The sequence below is a fragment of the Lissotriton vulgaris genome, chromosome 3_1, assembly GCF_964263255.1.
Source record: "Lissotriton vulgaris chromosome 3_1, aLisVul1.2, whole genome shotgun sequence".
In the NCBI taxonomy this organism is placed as follows: Eukaryota; Metazoa; Chordata; class Amphibia; order Caudata; family Salamandridae; genus Lissotriton; species Lissotriton vulgaris.
Window position 1 is genome coordinate 1,363,327,978 of NC_141689.1, and position 16,846 is coordinate 1,363,344,823.

General features: G+C 47.5%; 3 pseudogenes; all 3 read left to right on the plus strand.

Moving 5' to 3' along the window:
• The first annotated feature begins 7,565 nt into the window (after positions 1-7,565).
• On the plus strand, positions 7,566-7,684 carry LOC147727899 (5S ribosomal RNA; annotated as a pseudogene).
• A 793-nt stretch (positions 7,685-8,477) lies between these two features.
• LOC147727900 (5S ribosomal RNA) lies at positions 8,478-8,596 on the plus strand (annotated as a pseudogene).
• Positions 8,597-8,930: 334 nt separating this feature from the next.
• On the plus strand, positions 8,931-9,049 carry LOC147727901 (5S ribosomal RNA; annotated as a pseudogene).
• The last annotated feature ends 7,797 nt before the right edge of the window (positions 9,050-16,846 follow it).

Consider the following 16,846-nt stretch of genomic DNA (forward strand, 5'->3'; position numbering starts at 1 on the left):
GATTAGATCTTATGACAACCCAGTGGCACTTGGTGCAAGGTGCTATATACAGTTTCAGTGAAGTGAAGTGCAAGTGCTTAAAAACAGCATTGGTGGCGCATAGATGGTGATATATACATCAATTGCAGCTTCAATTAAAATCGACAAGTTACAATCACTTGAGACAATTATTTTCTTGAAGAAAGCTGAAAGTGTCATATGCATCATTTGATTCACGCTGTGTGGTCGACGGCGTTTCGATCCCCTTGATTCGGGATCGTCATCAGGACGGGGTTGTTCTTAGTGAATACAGTGAAAAAACCATACAAGGATGTGTGGTTTGCAGCTTACGAATTCAATGCGTGCTGGTCACTGGTGGCGTCTTGTCCTGGGACTGCTCACGAGTTAGGGCAGCTCCTTAGAGGAGGAGGGGCACAGAGGGCGATCGCTCATCTGGCGTGGCTGTGTTGCACTTAATGCAGCGGCATTAAGTGCAACACAGCCACGCCAGATGAGCGATCGCCCTCTGTGCCCCTCCTCCTCTAAGGAGCTGCCCTAACTCGTGAGCAGTCCCAGGACAAGACGCCACCAGTGACCAGCACGCATTGAATTCGTAAGCTGCAAACCACACATCCTTGTATGGTTTTTTCACTGTATTCACTAAGAACAACCCCGTCCTGAGGACGATCCCGAATCAAGGGGATCGAAACGCCGTCGACCACACAGCGTGAATCAAATGACGCATATGACACTTTCAGCTTTCTTCAAGAAAATAATTGTCTCAAGTGATTGTAACTTGTCGATTTTAATTGAAGCTGCAATTGATGTATATATCACCATCTATGCGCCACCAATGCTGTTTTTAAGCACTTGCACTTCACTTCACTGAAACTGTATATAGCACCTTGCACCAAGTGCCACTGGGTTGTCATAAGATCTAATCTTTACAGTGCTGTTGAAAACTGTAAACATATGTTGAATACCCTTGTCCTTGGTAAATAATACCACCGTTCCTCTAAAATCTTTTTGACTCCTTGTTTTCTGTTCTCAGTAATGCCGTTAGGCATGCACAATTGAAATTGTCTCTTAATACTACATCATAGGTGGCCGCAGAGTGGAGGACTCGGCTTCCCCAGGATACCCTGCGGTGGCGCTTGCCTTGGTCGTCACCTTCGGCGCCTGGAGGCGCGATAAAGGTGGGCGTCCCCCGACCCAAGGGTGTAATCTTTTGTGACCACTGACCTCTAGGATCACTTTCCTCACAGACCTTCTCCTGGGCAAAACTTCGCTGGAACCACTCTCCCTGCACTGCCTGAGTCCTCCCGCTGCCGCACTCTACATCATAGGCGGTGGAGGACTCGGCTTCCCAGGATACCCTGCGGCGGCGCTTGCCTTGGTTGTCACCTTCGGCGCCTGGAGGCGCGATAAAGGTGGGCGTCCCTCGACCCAAGGGTGTAATCTTTTGTGACCACTGACCTCTGGGATCACTTTCCTCACGGACCTTCTCCTGGGCAAAACTTTGCTGGAACCACTCTCCCTGCACTGCCTGAGTCCTCCCGCTGCCGCGCTCTACATCATAGGCGGCCGCCGAGTGGAGGACTCGGCTTCCCAGGATACCCTGCGGCGGCGCTTGCCTTGGTCGTCACCTGCGCAGCCTGGAGGCGCGATAAAGGTGGGCATCCCCCACAACGCGGGACGCAAGCGGGACGCCGGGTGAAGCCCGGGCAAAGGGCGGGCCATCCACGGCCGTCAGAGGCCGGAAGAGGTTGGGTTGGGACCCCCCTCTGTCATCCATGCAGCGCCCGTTTCAAGTAAGACATCTTGTTACAACTACCGCCTGTCCCATTGCTTCTGTGTCATACTTGTTATTGACTAACTGAACAATATAACAACCCATAGGGGGTTATAGCCTATATTTGATTCTCCAGTCTACCAGTTATTCCTTTTCCAAAAACTCGTGAACCATGAACAATATGGGACCATCCCCGATAGCGAAAACGAAAGGAACACTGGATTACTTTTTTAGGGCGCTTCCAGATGCTGATAGGGATGACTCTCTTGCCGAGCGAAGGGCCAACAGACGTCGCTCCATTGAGCATATAAAGAACATGCGCACATATTTGCCATCTACTCTTCTCGATACGCCAGCCCAGGATGGGATCCCCACATCTCCTGTAGCCTGCGATTCTTCTAGAGATGACAGTATTCCACTGCTTCTTCAAGATAGACCTATCCCACTTGACTCCATTAGTGACTCTATTAGTGATACAATCAGTCAACTAAGTGTAATTATTGCTACGTCACAATGTAACGTGTCCCCTCTCCCTCACTCTCAGCTGACCTCATCAACTTCTGTGGCGGAGATTTTTCACGCAGAAACCAACCCTATTAAGATCAACTCCGCCCCTCGTAAAGCCCCCCCCCCCATCAAAAAGAAGGAGAAAGTGTGGTAGTACTATTCGGGGTAAAGTGAGCAGGAATAGGAATATTCAAACGCCTAACCACGACCCCAAAAATAGCCCTGCCTTACCACCCTTACAGAACCACAAGACACCGGCCCCGCATGTTTTAGAACTTCTTCCCTCTAAGCCTACCCCTAATTCTGACATTGTGGGGTCCATTGAGCACATAGTAAGATCTCTCATTCTCCCAGTAATAGAGAGACTGAAACAAATGACTGCCCAGCTAGGTTCTTTAGAACAAGGGGTCAGGGAGAACATAATAGCAAATAAGGTCCAAAAGGCCCCGCTCTACCAATATTACCTTCGGTAACGATAGTTCCAACTTCAGCAACAACTGTTATTAGTAAAAATAGGGCACCCCCATCTTCGTCATCTGCTCCTTTAAAACCTGCAACTGTGGTAAAAATGGGTGCCGGAAATAATAATCTCACCCACCCCCCTACAAAGATTGGGGCAAAGACCACTAAACCTCCCAATTCAAATTCTGCACAAACAAGAGCGCCACAAGTATTACAGGCAACATCCGCTCTTAGAGCTAATAACCTACAGAGGGGCGGGAATGCTTTAAAGCTTCAATCCATGCCCGCTCAAGGTGTACGGCCAAGTCATGCCAAATCAAGCAAGCCTAGGATTAGGCCTGTAGATCTCCCTCCGGAAGCGGTTCCCTACGTGGTCGTCTTAACAGGCGTCCCACCTCTAGAGGAAGGCAAGACGGAAAGGTTTTTCCAATTGAAAAAGTCCTGTATTGGCTCCGTCAGAACCGTCCACTCCCTCCGCACTTGAATGGTGAAATCATCCATGTTAGACGCCTCCCCTGGCTGGGCTGTCGTAGAAAAGATCTACGGGTGATATTATCATTGTTAATTTTTCAGATAGTAGAGCCGCGAACTATATTTTAACTGATTTTCAGGACAGAGGACTAGGGGGCATCACAACACGTGAATTGACTTTCTTCTACCCAAGATCGGCAGTAGAATTCATTCCAAACCGGGGACTACAAACTAGCTACTCTAATAATCGTCCTAGGCCTACCCAGAATCGCTGCGTTTTTAGCAGAAATGGTTACAATGACTATAATCCATTCCACTGGTCTGAACCCTTTCAAACGTTTAACAGATTTAACCTTCTATCAGGCCTGGACGCAAATGACTGACTGGCTCACTCATCAAAGCTACCAGTTCTCCTGTCCCCCACGCCCCCGAAATGCAGTTACGTAGCAATTCAAGAACCCTTATCCCTTTCCCCTACCAGGGCTGTGGAGCTGACCCACCTGAGTGCGCAGGAGACTTCCAACTCTCTTCCCACTGCAGCAACCCCAGGCAAGGGCTTACATAGGACCCTGACTAAACCTCCAGCTGTAGACTCTGTAACTGAGGGGGGCTCGGCTAGACCTGACCTATCCCTCAACCTGATAATCTGGAACATAAACGGTTTGCGTACTAAGGTAGACTTGCCATCTTGGCTCCCTAGTATTAAGGCTTATAATATCTTATGCCTGCAAGAAACTTGGCTAACTCTTCCCATTCACCTGCAAGGCTATAAAACCTTTAATTCCCCTGCCCAACCTTCCCAACATGGTAGAGCGAAAGTGGGTTTGGTGATCTACGTTTCAAATAATCTGCAACTCACCAATATCAAACTAATAAACAGCAATCCACACTTTCAGATCCTTAAAATAATTCCAAATAAAACACATGTGTTTTACATAGTGAATTTCTATAACAATCTTGCTCCAAAGGATGTACTACCAGTATTGGAAAATATTTCCCTGTTTTTAATGGAGGAGCGGCTGAAAAATCCTACCTCTACTATAGGCATTGTCTGGGGAGGGGATTTTAACTTAAATCTTTGTAACGATGGGGTGGCAACCAATTATGGTATTGTTGATGAGTCGGGCCTTAGTTTAACACATTTCCCTCATACGAAATTAGGGAACTTCCTTACTGAAACAATGTTTAATTTAGACATAGGTTTTGCAAATGAGCTAGTATCCCCACCTGTGTCCTTTATCCCGACTTTCAATGGCAGGGGTCTATCTACTTTGATTGACTACATCTTGGTGTCCCAAGCCATCAAAGAGCAATTATGTAGCTTTCGAACAGGTACCAACGCTAGTAGTGATCAATTTCCCAATACTCTTATTATCACTATTCCAAATAACCCTGTATTATGTAGCAAGCAAACACTCTTACCACAGGAGTCACTAAGAGTAAAAAACTGAATGGGTACGCAATAAAATGGGACAAAGTGGATCCCGAAAAGGTCACTTCTGCAGTACTGAAACGTGCTCTTCCATCTGTTGAAATGTGCCTAAATCCACAGTCGACCCTGCCCAGGTATTGACAGTTTTTTTTGCCATCACCACCGAAATTAAAAAAGAATTGTTTCGCAAAATTAATAGCCCCAACCAAATAAAAAAGGGATGGTTTAACCCCGCTACAAGGAAAGCTTACCTTCTATTAAAGAAAGCCCTGACAAGCACCGATAGGGATAAGGGGGAAGTTGCTAGGTTAAGAAAGCTATATAAGCAAGAACTTAAATCCTGTAAAGTGGACATTAAGAAAGATCTATGGGGCAAACTCCACCGTAGTTGTTCCCTTAAGGATTCCGCCACCTTTTGGCAAATAGTAAGAACACCTTTTTTAACTGATCAACAAACAATCCCCCGGATAGAGGTAGCAGTGGGTGAAGCTGCTTGGGTTGCCCATTTCTCAAAGATCTTTGGCACCCCGGAGGATCCCCCAACACAGCTCTCTACAGCTATTCAGGAGCTACTGGTTCCCCAAAATTATCAAAGCAGAATTACTTCTTCTAAGCTTAATTTTGATCTTGAAGAGGTACTTAACGCATTACAAGCCTCCAAGTGTGGCAAAGCTCCAGGCCCCGACGGTGTTCCCGTCGACATATTTAAAAACAATCTAGAATTATGGTCCCCCATCCTTGGGTCTTCAAAGCAGCCACTAAAATCGGCCCCCCGGTCTTGGACAAAATCCATTCTGCTTCCAATTTTTAAAAAAGACGACTGCAATAACCCTGCCTGTTATCGCCCTATTTCCCTCCTGGACTCCACAGGCAAGGTTATGGGTCGGCTTCTTCTTAAAAGACTACAAGACTGGGCCGAATGTAACCAAGTGATCTCTGACCTGCAATTTGGCTTCCGAGAGGGCCTGGGGACAGTGGAGCAGGCTCTAAACCTATCTCTGTTGATAGGTAAATATGTTGGGGCAAAAAAGGGGAGGCTGCATCTAGCTTACGTCGATCTCTCGGCGGCTTTTGATTGCGTCTCCCACAGCAAACTCTGGAGACTCCTCTTGTCCATGGGGGTAGATCCTCCCCTGGTATACTTTATTCAAGAGCTTTATACGGGGGCCACAGCCAAAGTAGGTACGGGAGGAGAACTTACAACTTCCTTCCCAGTAGCTAAGGGTGTCAGACAAGGGTGCGTTCTGGCACCCTTCCTTTTTAATCTTTACACGAATGGATTGGAGGTTGCGATGCTTGAAGGTAGCAAGGACCTTCCCATGATAGGCCGCCGTCCAATACCCGCATTGCTCTATGCGGACGATGCGGTCATCATGGCCAGGACCCCTCGCCAACTCCAACTCCTTCTTGACAGATACAGCATTTTCATGGCAAGTTTAGATTTAAATGTAAACACGAAGAAAACATTTGTCATGCATTTGGGGAAACGTATTAAACATCCTGGTGGTGCTCAGATCAATAATACCATCCTGGAAAGCGTTAACTCATACCCCTACTTAGGTATCCAGATAGATAACACCTCTACCTGGCGCCCAGCACTTTTGGCCAGAAAGATGGGGTTCCTTAGAGCTACAACAGCCTTGGTCACATTTGCCCAAAAACTGGGTCAGCGCCCCTCGCGGGAACTTATCCAGATTTACAGGGCTAAGTGCTGCCCAGTGGCAATGTACGGGGCAGGGGTATGGGGGCATGTAAACTCAGATTGTATCCAAAAAGTAGAAAATGGTTTCTGCGGTATCTCCTGGCAGCCCCAAAAAGCTCCCCAACTTTCGGTTGTCATATGGAGTTGGGTCAGGATTATATTATCGATCTTATTGCTGTCGAACCAATCCTTTTATGGCACCGTCTTTGGGAAACTTTAGAATGCAAATTGACACGCTTACTTATCTCTGACTGCCTCACACTGGAAAGGTGGAGAAATATCCCATGGTTACTATATGTTTATAATTTTCTCAGAGATATAAACATGGAAACAGCCTTTCTAAACCCCGAGACCATAACTGAAGTTTCACGTAAAAAAATGAAAAATGCGTGTTTATCTCATCTTCGTGAGCTTCGTTCTGCAACTGAGATCTTAAAACCTACAAATCTCCATCTAGTCTCGGTGCAAGTCTCCCATGGGATCCAGCCTTATCTACTAACCAGCGTCAATGCTTATGACAAATATCTTTTGACGCGATTCCGGTTTAATACCTTCCACCGGCTGTTAACCTTTCCAAAGATAAAAGACTGGTCTAGTACCTTGTCCTGTTGCCCATGTGATGGGCAATCAGTGCAATCATTACTGCACATACTCTTTTTCTGCAGCTACTATGAATTTCCACGTAAGCAGTGGATTACCCCTTTGGTGAAATTCATGGGCTTACGACATTGCCGACCGGCCCTTCTTGCCCTACAATGTTTGGACATTGAGCATAACATAGTCCCAATAGCCCGTTTTTTAAAAGTGTGTGTCAGATATCGCGCAAACTATGACCCTGTGTAAAATGTAAAATGACAGACCGTGTTCCGGGGTCGTAACAGAAACTAGTGGTGTTATAAGTGTGCTGCTTTCCCTGTTTATGTGTTTTTATTCTTAAAATGAACTCTTGCTGCTAATGATTGATTGGTTATGGTTCTTTCTATTACAAATGTATTTTACATGTGTTATATTTTGTACCGAATATTTTAACGATTTTAAACAATGTTTTTAATCATCTGTATACTTTTATGGACACAAAACTGTATCCGAATAAAGTTTTACTTGAACTTGAACTACTTTTATTTTGCTCTAGGTTAATGAGGGTGGCTGGTCTTCCTTGCTATGGCCAGTACTGAAAAGTTATTAAAAAAGCTAAGAGTCCTAAATTCAGTGCTTTTCATGCCTATGGCCATTCCACCCGGAAAGCACCTGATCTCGTCTGATCTCAGAAGTTAAACAGGGTAGGGCCTGGTTCGCACCTTGATGGGAGACTGCCTAGGAATACCAGGTGCTGTAGGCCTTTTGTATTTGTGCTTCTTTGCTTTTAGGTGAATGAGGATAGTTTGTCTCGCTTACTATGGCCAGCACTGAAGAAGAATGAAAAAAGCTAAGAGACCCAATCTCAGTTTTTTTCATGCCTACTGCCATTACACCCTGAAAACACATGATCCTCTCTGATCTCAGAAGTTAAGCAGTGCAGTGCCTGGTTCGTACCTGGATGAGGGACAGCCTGAGAATACCAGGACCTGTAGGCCTTTTGTTTTGCTTTAGGTGAATGAGAATGGCTTGTTTGGCTCACTATGGCCAGCACTGAAGAAGAATAAAAAAAGAAAAGAGCCCCAAAGTCATTGCTTTTCATGCCTATGGCCACACTGCCCTAAAGCAACTGATCTTGTTTGATCACAGAAGTCAAGCAGCGTCGGGCCAGGTTAGTACCTGAATGGGAGACTTCCTGGGAATACCTGGTGCTGTAGGCTTTTTGACCTGCTTCAGGTGAATGAGGTAGGATTGTTTATCTTACTATGGCCAGCACTGAAGAAGAATGAAAAAAGCTAAGAGCCCCCAAGTCAGTGTGTTTCATGCCTACATCTATAACACCCTGAAAGCACCTGAGTTTGTCTGATCTCATAAGTTAAGGAGGTTTGGGCCTGGTTATTACCTGGTTGGGAGACCACCTGGGAATACCAGGTGCTGTAGCCTTTTTTCTTTGTTTATTTTGCTTTTGGTGAATGAGGGTGGCTTTTTTTGCTTACCATGGCCAGCACTGAACAAGAATGAAAAAAGCTAAGAGCCCCACAGTGCGCACTTTTCTTGCCTATGGCCATACCACCCTGGAAGCACCTGATCTTGTCTGATCTCAGAAGTTAAGAAGGGTCAGGCCTGGTTACCACCTGCATGGGTGATCACCTGGGAGTACCAGGTGAAGTAGGATTTTTGTTTTGCTTTAGGTGAATGAGGATGGCTTGTCTCGCTTACTATGTCCAGCACTGAACAATAATGAATAAAGTTAAGAGCACCAAAGTCATTACTTTTCATGCCTACTGCCATACCACCCTGAAAGCACATGATCCTGTCTGATCTCAAAAGTTAAGCAGTGTTGGTTCTTGTTCATACCTGGATGTGGGCCCACCTAGGAGTTCCAGGGGATGTTGGCTTTTTATTTTTTTTATTTTGCTCTAGGTTAATAAGGGTGGCTTGTCTTGCTTACTATGGCCAGTACTGAAGAATTATTAAAAAAGCCAAGTCCTAAATTCAGTGCTTTTCATGCCTATGGCCATACCACCCGGAAAGCACCTGATCTCGTCTGATCTCAAAAGTTAAACAGGGTAGGGCCTGGTTCGCACCTTGATTGGAGACTGCCTAGGAATACCAGGTGCTGTAGTCCTTTTGTATTTTGCTTGTTTGCTTTAGGTGAATGAGTACAGCTTGTCTCGCTTACTATGGCCAACACTGAAGAAGAATGAAAAAAGCTAAGAGCCCCAATCTCAGTTTTTTTCATGCTTACTGCCATATCACCCTGAAAACACATGATCCTCTCTGATCTCAGAAGTTAACCAGTGTAGTGCCTGGTTTGTGCCTGGATGAGGGACAGCCTGGGAATACCAGGAGCTGTAGGCCTTTTGTTTTGCTTTCGGTGAATGAGAATGGCTTGTCTTGTTTACTATGGCCAGCACTGAAGAATAATGAATAAAGTTAAGAGCTCCAAACACAGTGCTTTTCATGCCTACAACGATACCACCCTAAAAGCACCTGATCTCATCTGATCTCAGAAGTTAAGCAGTGTTGGGCCTGGTTTGTACCTGGGTGGGTGTAATAGTGGGGTTGTGGTGGACCGGAATACCAGGCGGGGAGGCCGTATATAGTGGGCAATGACTTCGCTTGTTTCATTGTTTTACACAGTATTTTATGATTTGTAAGGTTGAAAACAAGGAGGATGCAGGAAGTGAAGGGTCTACTGGTTTTCGGTCGACTTCAGCCGGGCGCTGGGGTCCTCGCTCTGGATGGTTCCCGGTGTTGTCCTCGGAGGTGTAAGAAATGAGAGATAAAAGAGGGCTGTTAGTCCACCTGATCGGGACGGATCAAGTCCTTCTACCAACACCAGGGGTGTGCGGAAGGTTAAAGAGACTGTGAGGGAGTAAGGGGATCGGACAATGGTTGGGAGGCGAAGAGCGAAAAATACGGGTGTGTTGGGGAGGGTAGGTGAAGGGTTAATTACAACAGTGACCGTGTGACCCAACTCTTCTGTACAATGACTATGTACAGTGCAAGAAGCGAACCCAGAAGTGAGGGTGATTTGACTTTCAATGCCTATGTACAGAACTATTTACACAACTCTTTACTATCCCCTGTGGTGGTAATGGAGAAAGGGTACTCACATGCCCCGCCGCAACTCTTCCAAGAGTTGCGGCCGCTCTCCAGCCACCTCCTTTGGACTCCACCAGTCCTCACTCCAAATGTCCTCTTCTTCTCCTCCGGTCGCCTTCTCGGGTTCACCGTCCTCTTCCGCTCCTTCGGACGCCTTCTCAGGTTCCCCGCACACTGTCTCCTGCCACGAGGCCGCCGCATTGAACGCTCTCCTCTCCTCACTTCCTGCTTTTCTGTGTTCCGGCTCCAGGGCGTGGGCTGGCCTTCCGGGGTCACGGGAGAACACTTTCGGTTTTCCATCCTTTCCGATTGGATTCTGTAATGAAGGACAGAGGGGAGGAGGCCAGGCTGTCAGAGGTTTCTCAGGCTCAGGCCCCGAGGCCGGGGCTCTTATCGGAGGATGTCGTTTCAGGGAGGTAGGGGACGGCGCCATTTCACAATGGGGGACTGCTTGGGAGAATCAGGTGAAGTAGAGTTTAAAAAATGTTTTATTTTGCGTTAGTTGAATGAGGGTGGCTTGTCTCGCTTACTATGGCCAGCACTGAAGAAGGAAGAAAAAAACTAAGAGCCCCAAAGTCAGTGTTTCATACATATATTCATACCACCCTTAAAGCACCTGATCTGGTCTGATCTCAGAAGTAAAGCAGGGTCAGGCCTAGTTAATACCTGGATGGGAGACCGCCTGGGATTACCAAGTGATGTAGCATTTTTTTTATTTTTTATTTTAGGTGAATGAGGGTGGTTTATCTCACTTGTTTATTAATTTATTTGAAAAGTTTTATATAGCGCTGGCTCGACCCAGAGATATCAGAGCACTTTACATGAGACAGGAAATTGTTCCAGAAACTTATCTTGGCCAGCGCTGAAGAAGCATGAAAAAACCCAAGAGATCCAAAGTCAGTGCCTCATTGCCAACAGCCATACCACCCTCAAAATGCCTGATCTCGTCTGATCTCCGAAGTTAAGCAGGGTAGGACCTGGATGGGGAAGCTGCCTGGGAATACCAGGTGCTGTAGGATTTATGTTTTGCTTTCGGTGAATGAGGGAGACTTGTCTTGCTTACTATGGCCAATACTGAGGAAGAATAAAAAAAAGCTGAGAGACACAAAGTCAGTGCCATCATGCCTACAGCAATACCAGCCTGAAAGCACCTGATCTCATCTGATCTCAGAAGCTAGGTAGGGTTGGGTCTGGTTAGTACCTGGATGGGAGACCGTCTGGGTGGTGTGTCGGTTCAGGAACTATCCCGATCATCCAAACATGGCGCCCATGATGTCCCAGAGCGGAATCAGAGTTAACACTCCAGTACCCGTGGAAGAGCCAGACAGAAAAAGCCCGGTAACAATGCAATCTGTGTGCTTGGAGGTGGAGAATGTGGAAACAACGACGGAGGACAGCATTGTGTCAGAACGGACTCGAACCCAGGAAGAGAGAGGAGGAAAAACCAGCGCGAAGCCGGAGGAGGGAGAATCCATCAGGAACCAGGAGACGGCCAACGTGGGAAATTGCAGCTCAAGGATCAACACTGATGAGTCCAGTCCTCTCCTTAGGGAAGAAAAGGCTGTGGCTCCCATCCCCACAGCCAGGAGGATTCAGGCAAGTGACTCAATGACCCTTATTGCACATAAAAGGGTGGTGGGCAAAGTTACGGGGCACCTAAGAGTAAACATGTGACCATTTATGCCACACTAAGGAACCCAACATGGTTAGAGATGGTGAAGGTTGCACTAGACCTGTCCCCCACCTTAAAACTACGTTTTCCTATGTCCTTATCCCTCCATTTCTTCCCCTTTGTTTTTCCTATACCTGTGGAAGTAAGAGGACCCGACTGTGTGGCCTTCGAGCATCCAGGACAGAAGCAAAGCATAGACCTGACTTAGCTCCTTGCTGGGACTGTGACTAGAACAGCGCTTTAGACACATTACTGTTGTAATTGACTCTATCCCCAATTATATCCACCGCTCCAGAAGGACTGCGATTGTTTATGTGAATTAATAAATAGCACTATCCTATATCGAGGGTCGTGTGTCATTAATGGAGATACCCTCTCTAGAATAACCACATAGAAAGGAAACCTTACAAGTGGTGTCAGAAGTGGATCAGTGTCTAGCCATTATGGCACAACCCATTCCCATGGAGGCTATAATAACCCAATCAGTGGAGGGGTAACAACACTTACAGCTTGTATTCGAACAACAGAACAAGGCAGCCCAGAAAGAACGTGACGCCCTCAATTCAGCACTAAAAGACCAATCCGCCCACATGACCAATAACCATCAAGTACAGAAAACAGCCATCATACAATTAACTGATGCTATCTTGAGTGCCAGGGTGCGTCCTAATGTACCAGAAGAAGGTGACAACCCCGACTTCTTCTTTGTCAATTTTGAGCATGTCGCCACAATAGCTGCTTAGCCTCCAGAAAGGTGGCCAGGAGTACTACCGTAATCGGTTTCGAGAAGAGAAATGGACTACAAGAAACAATCCATGCGCCCTGTAGTATCGCAAATGAGATCTGGGGAACCGTTGGCTACACCCCACGTCTTTCTCCATAGACGATCTTACAGAAAAAATCTACTTGGAGCAATATCTGGAAGCTCTACCCTCCAATACAAGAGCCTGGATCAAACAACATCCTAATCTCTTGGTCACTGTGGCCTTCGACCTAGCTTGTGCCTATCATCAGTCCCCTGAGTTTAAAGCCTAAACCCTTTGTCCTCCTCTCAATCTTCCACGACCAGGGCCCCTATTACACTCCCGGAGCATAAACCTCCACCAATGTTAAAACAGCCCCCCAGACTACGTTAAGAGCAGGTTCCCTACAAGGACCCCAGTGCTTCCACTGCGCTGAGTGGGAACCTTTGGAGGAAGAAACGTACCGGGTGTTGTTGCCTTAGAAATCGCCAAATCGCCACATCGCAGAACTGCCCGTGTTAGCCAGCTGGCCTCCCCGTATCCCAGGAGGGATTGACCGCCCCGCCGCAAGGTAACAACTTGCAGCACCCGCTCCGCGGGTGCCGCTGCGCCGCGTGAGGCGTGGGGTTGAGGCCGGCTGACTGGGAACAGCAGCGGCAGGAGGAGGGGGAAGCACCAGACCAGATCTAGCAGAGAGCGCGAGCTGCAGGGACTCCAAAGACCAGGAGTCCCTGTGTTGCACAGGTGTGCACGGCCGCGCCCCCACCAAGACACGCCCCCCCGGCCGACCAGTTCTACAAAGAAGGACGCTTTCCAGCATTAAGCGGGAACCTTTGGAGGAAGAAACGTACAGGGTGTTGTTGCCTTAGAAATCGCCAAATTGCCACATCGCAGAACTGCCCGTGTTAGCCAGCTGGCCTCCCCGTATCCCAGGAGGGATTGACCGCCCCGCCGCAAGGTAACAACTTGCAGCACCTGCTCCGCGGGTGCCGCTGCGCGGCGTGAGGCGTGGGGTTGAGGCCGGCTGACTGGGAACAACAGCGGCAGGAGGAGGGGGAAGCACCAGACCAGATCTAGCAGAGAGCGCGAGCTGCAGGGACTCCAAAGACCAGGAGTCCCTACGTTGCACAGGTGTGCACGGCCGCGCCCCCACCAAGACACGCCCCCGGCCGCAACGCTTGGCTTAACTACAACAGGGAGGCGCGTAGCAGGACGAGAGCGGGACGCCGAGCGAAGCCCGGGCAAAGGGCGGGCCCTCTGTGGCCCTCAGAGGCCAGAAGAGGCCGGGCTGGGCCACCCCCCTAAAGTTGCACACCGCATCTTGTATATTGGGCTATCATCCGGACCCACTTGCATCAGACAAATCCACTCACGCACCTGGAGTTGCGGACCATGAGGAAGACCGCCAAGAAGCCCAAGATGCCTATCCTAAGATCGAACACAAAAGCCAAAACGGACCCACCCCCGCCCTTACCAACTCTAACTGCCATCGACAAAATGCTCAAACAAACCATAGGGGCGGTATCCAATGCCATCGCAAATACAGAAAGGAGAATGTCCTTACCACCGGTGACAATCATTCAGGAAACCCAGGAATCCCTTATCAACCTATCGGAGGCTTCCCGAGAGCGAGAGCTGGCAGAGGAACTGGATTCTAGCCTGCCCCTCTCTGCCTCTTCTTTCGTTGACCTACCTTGCGCCCAGGCGCCTGCTGAAACTAGCAGCGGGAGATCCGGCGCACAATCAAATAACCATAACAATAACTCTCATAGTACAGAGACAATTTTGCACAAGGAAGGCCCTAAACGCGGGGGCAAAAAAGGACCATCAAAAACCAGAAACCACAACCTGGTAACGCCCATAAATCCACCTACACCGGGAATACCCTGTTGGATTACCAACATGGTGGCAGACCTCAAAACGGACCTTGAGCATTCCATTAACGCGCTGCTAAAACCCCTCATAGCCAAAATAGACAGATTAACATCACTTGTAAATAATAGGGGGATTGGCCAAAAAACCCAGCTAGTGCAAGAAGGCGGCCCAATAAAACAGAATGATGCCACATCAAAAAGCCTAACTAAAGACAACGCCTCTACAATTCCCGTCGCGGCGGCGAAGATCTCCAATAGAGATACCCAAAAAAGCATCAAAGATATGCAAAAAGCGGCTCCCACACCAAACACAGGTAAAAGCAACAAACAAAAAACTACTGAAAATTACAAATTACCCCCGGGACCCTCCCAATCACTGGAAGGAAATAATGTTCAAACACCTAAAGCGAACCCAAAGACCAACCTGACTCCCCCTACAACAACTACCAAAGAAAATATAACAGCCACCCGCTTCAGGACAATCAATCTACCGCCCGAAGCACTGCCCTTTGTAGTGGTTTTAACAGGAGTCCCACCTCTAAAGGAGGGTCAACGGGAATCACAAGTAGAACTGAAAAACAAGTGTGCACAGTGGCTACAAATACATAGACCCTTGCCCCCTAATATTTACGGGGAAATTCTATCTGTAAGAAGGGGGGAGTGGATCGGCAAAGGCACCAAGACCATAGCAGGGGACATAATCACGGTAAACTTCAGAGATATGGCAGCAGTCAATTTTATCTGTAATGTCCCCCCGAGCTATACTCGCTCACAAATTCACCCGGTTCATCTATCTTATTTTTACCCCTTTGCATTTCAAAGACCTAGGCAGAGCAACAGACCACCACCGACTAGTATCCCCCCCATGGGCCCTCAATATGGACCATCACAATACGGTCCACCCCAATGGCATGGACCATCACAACACGGTCCACCCCAATGGCAAAGACCAAACTTTATCATGCCAAATCATGACTCCGCCCTAATGCAGTACGCACACTGGAACAGGTTCAGAACACTGGATGGGGTGGATTGACATGGATGGGACAATCAATCCCCTAAGTTCGCAACGAGGAACGAGGCAAGCCCACCACCATCAAAAGGAAGGAGAAACGGGGTAGGCAATGGTCCAGAACTGGTGCCCGGCAAAAGGGGCAGCATCAAACCACCAAACACAAGTCTTGGAAAAGGAGAGTGGACAAATCCCCCAAAACATAGGACAACCAATAAACAGAGCAGACCAGTTGCCCACAGCAGATTAGCTGCTCCCAGCAGCACACATCCCGCCCTTGTCTCCTCAAAGGAAGCGGGAAAACACTTAATGATCCCATTAGGAGACACAATAGGAACCCCAAAGGAAATGACCCAACCAAAATTACTTGTTGTATCTTGGAATATCGCAGGACTAGCGGCCAAATTCGAATCGCAGGAATGGCTTAGCCACATAAATAAATTCCATATCATATGCCTGCAAGAAACCTGGGCCACCGACCTAAACGATTACAGCATGGAAGGCTATAAAAGCTTCTTCGTTCCAGCTAAAAAAGTAACTTCCGGGAGAGCCAGTGGAGGACTCGCCATATACGTCAACCTAGACATTAAGGGCACCTGGTCCGACATTAAATGGGCCTCACATAATCTTCAAGCATTAAGGTTTACCTCACCAAGACTAACCCTTTTCCTAGTTAATTGGTATAATACTCCTGCAGCAACGGAGAAGGGAATAGCTGTAAAGGAACTGGATGAATGTTTAAGAAATTTGAACCTTTTCAACAAGACACCAAACCCCCCAAGTTTAATACTAATGGGAGATTTTAACTGCCACCTATGTGATAGATTAAAACCCTTCAACAAAGACTGGTCGAGATGCACCTTAATGAAAGGCCCACATTTTGTACATTCAAAAGAGGGATGGGATTTAGAGAGACTAACAAAAAGACATAACCTAATCCAAACCCTAGACCTTGTGGCACTGGGAGAAAATGGAGAACTGACCCCAACATATAAAGGAAGAGGTTGCCACTCCTATATTGACTTTATCCTAGTCTCCCCCATTCTAAAAAGAAATATTAGTAACACTACAGTTGAGGCCAGCAGCTTTAGTGATCATAACCCGGTCACCATTACAATTGAATGTTTTGATTTTAACTCGTGCCCAAAGAGATCTGACATTATGGAAAAAGCAGTGGATCAGGGAAGAAGAATCAAATGGGCCAAAATCGATGGGGATAGATTTTATAAAAAATTACTAACAGAGGCCTCAGCTGCAATAGACAACTGTCTGGACCCAAGTGTGTGTGGTGCTTGGGTGGTCAGGGCATTCGAAGAAATCGCGCACTACGTAAATAACTCTCTAAAGACCTCTGGGTCTAACAAAACGCATCCAAACCCTCGGTGGTTTGATTCGAACTGCACCAAGGCGCTAAAAAAACTGAAAGGTAGCCTCCACTCCAAACCTAGGGACAAGATCATGGTGGCACAGAAAAGAGCTGAATACAAAAAAGCTCTGAAGAACCGCAAGCAAAGTC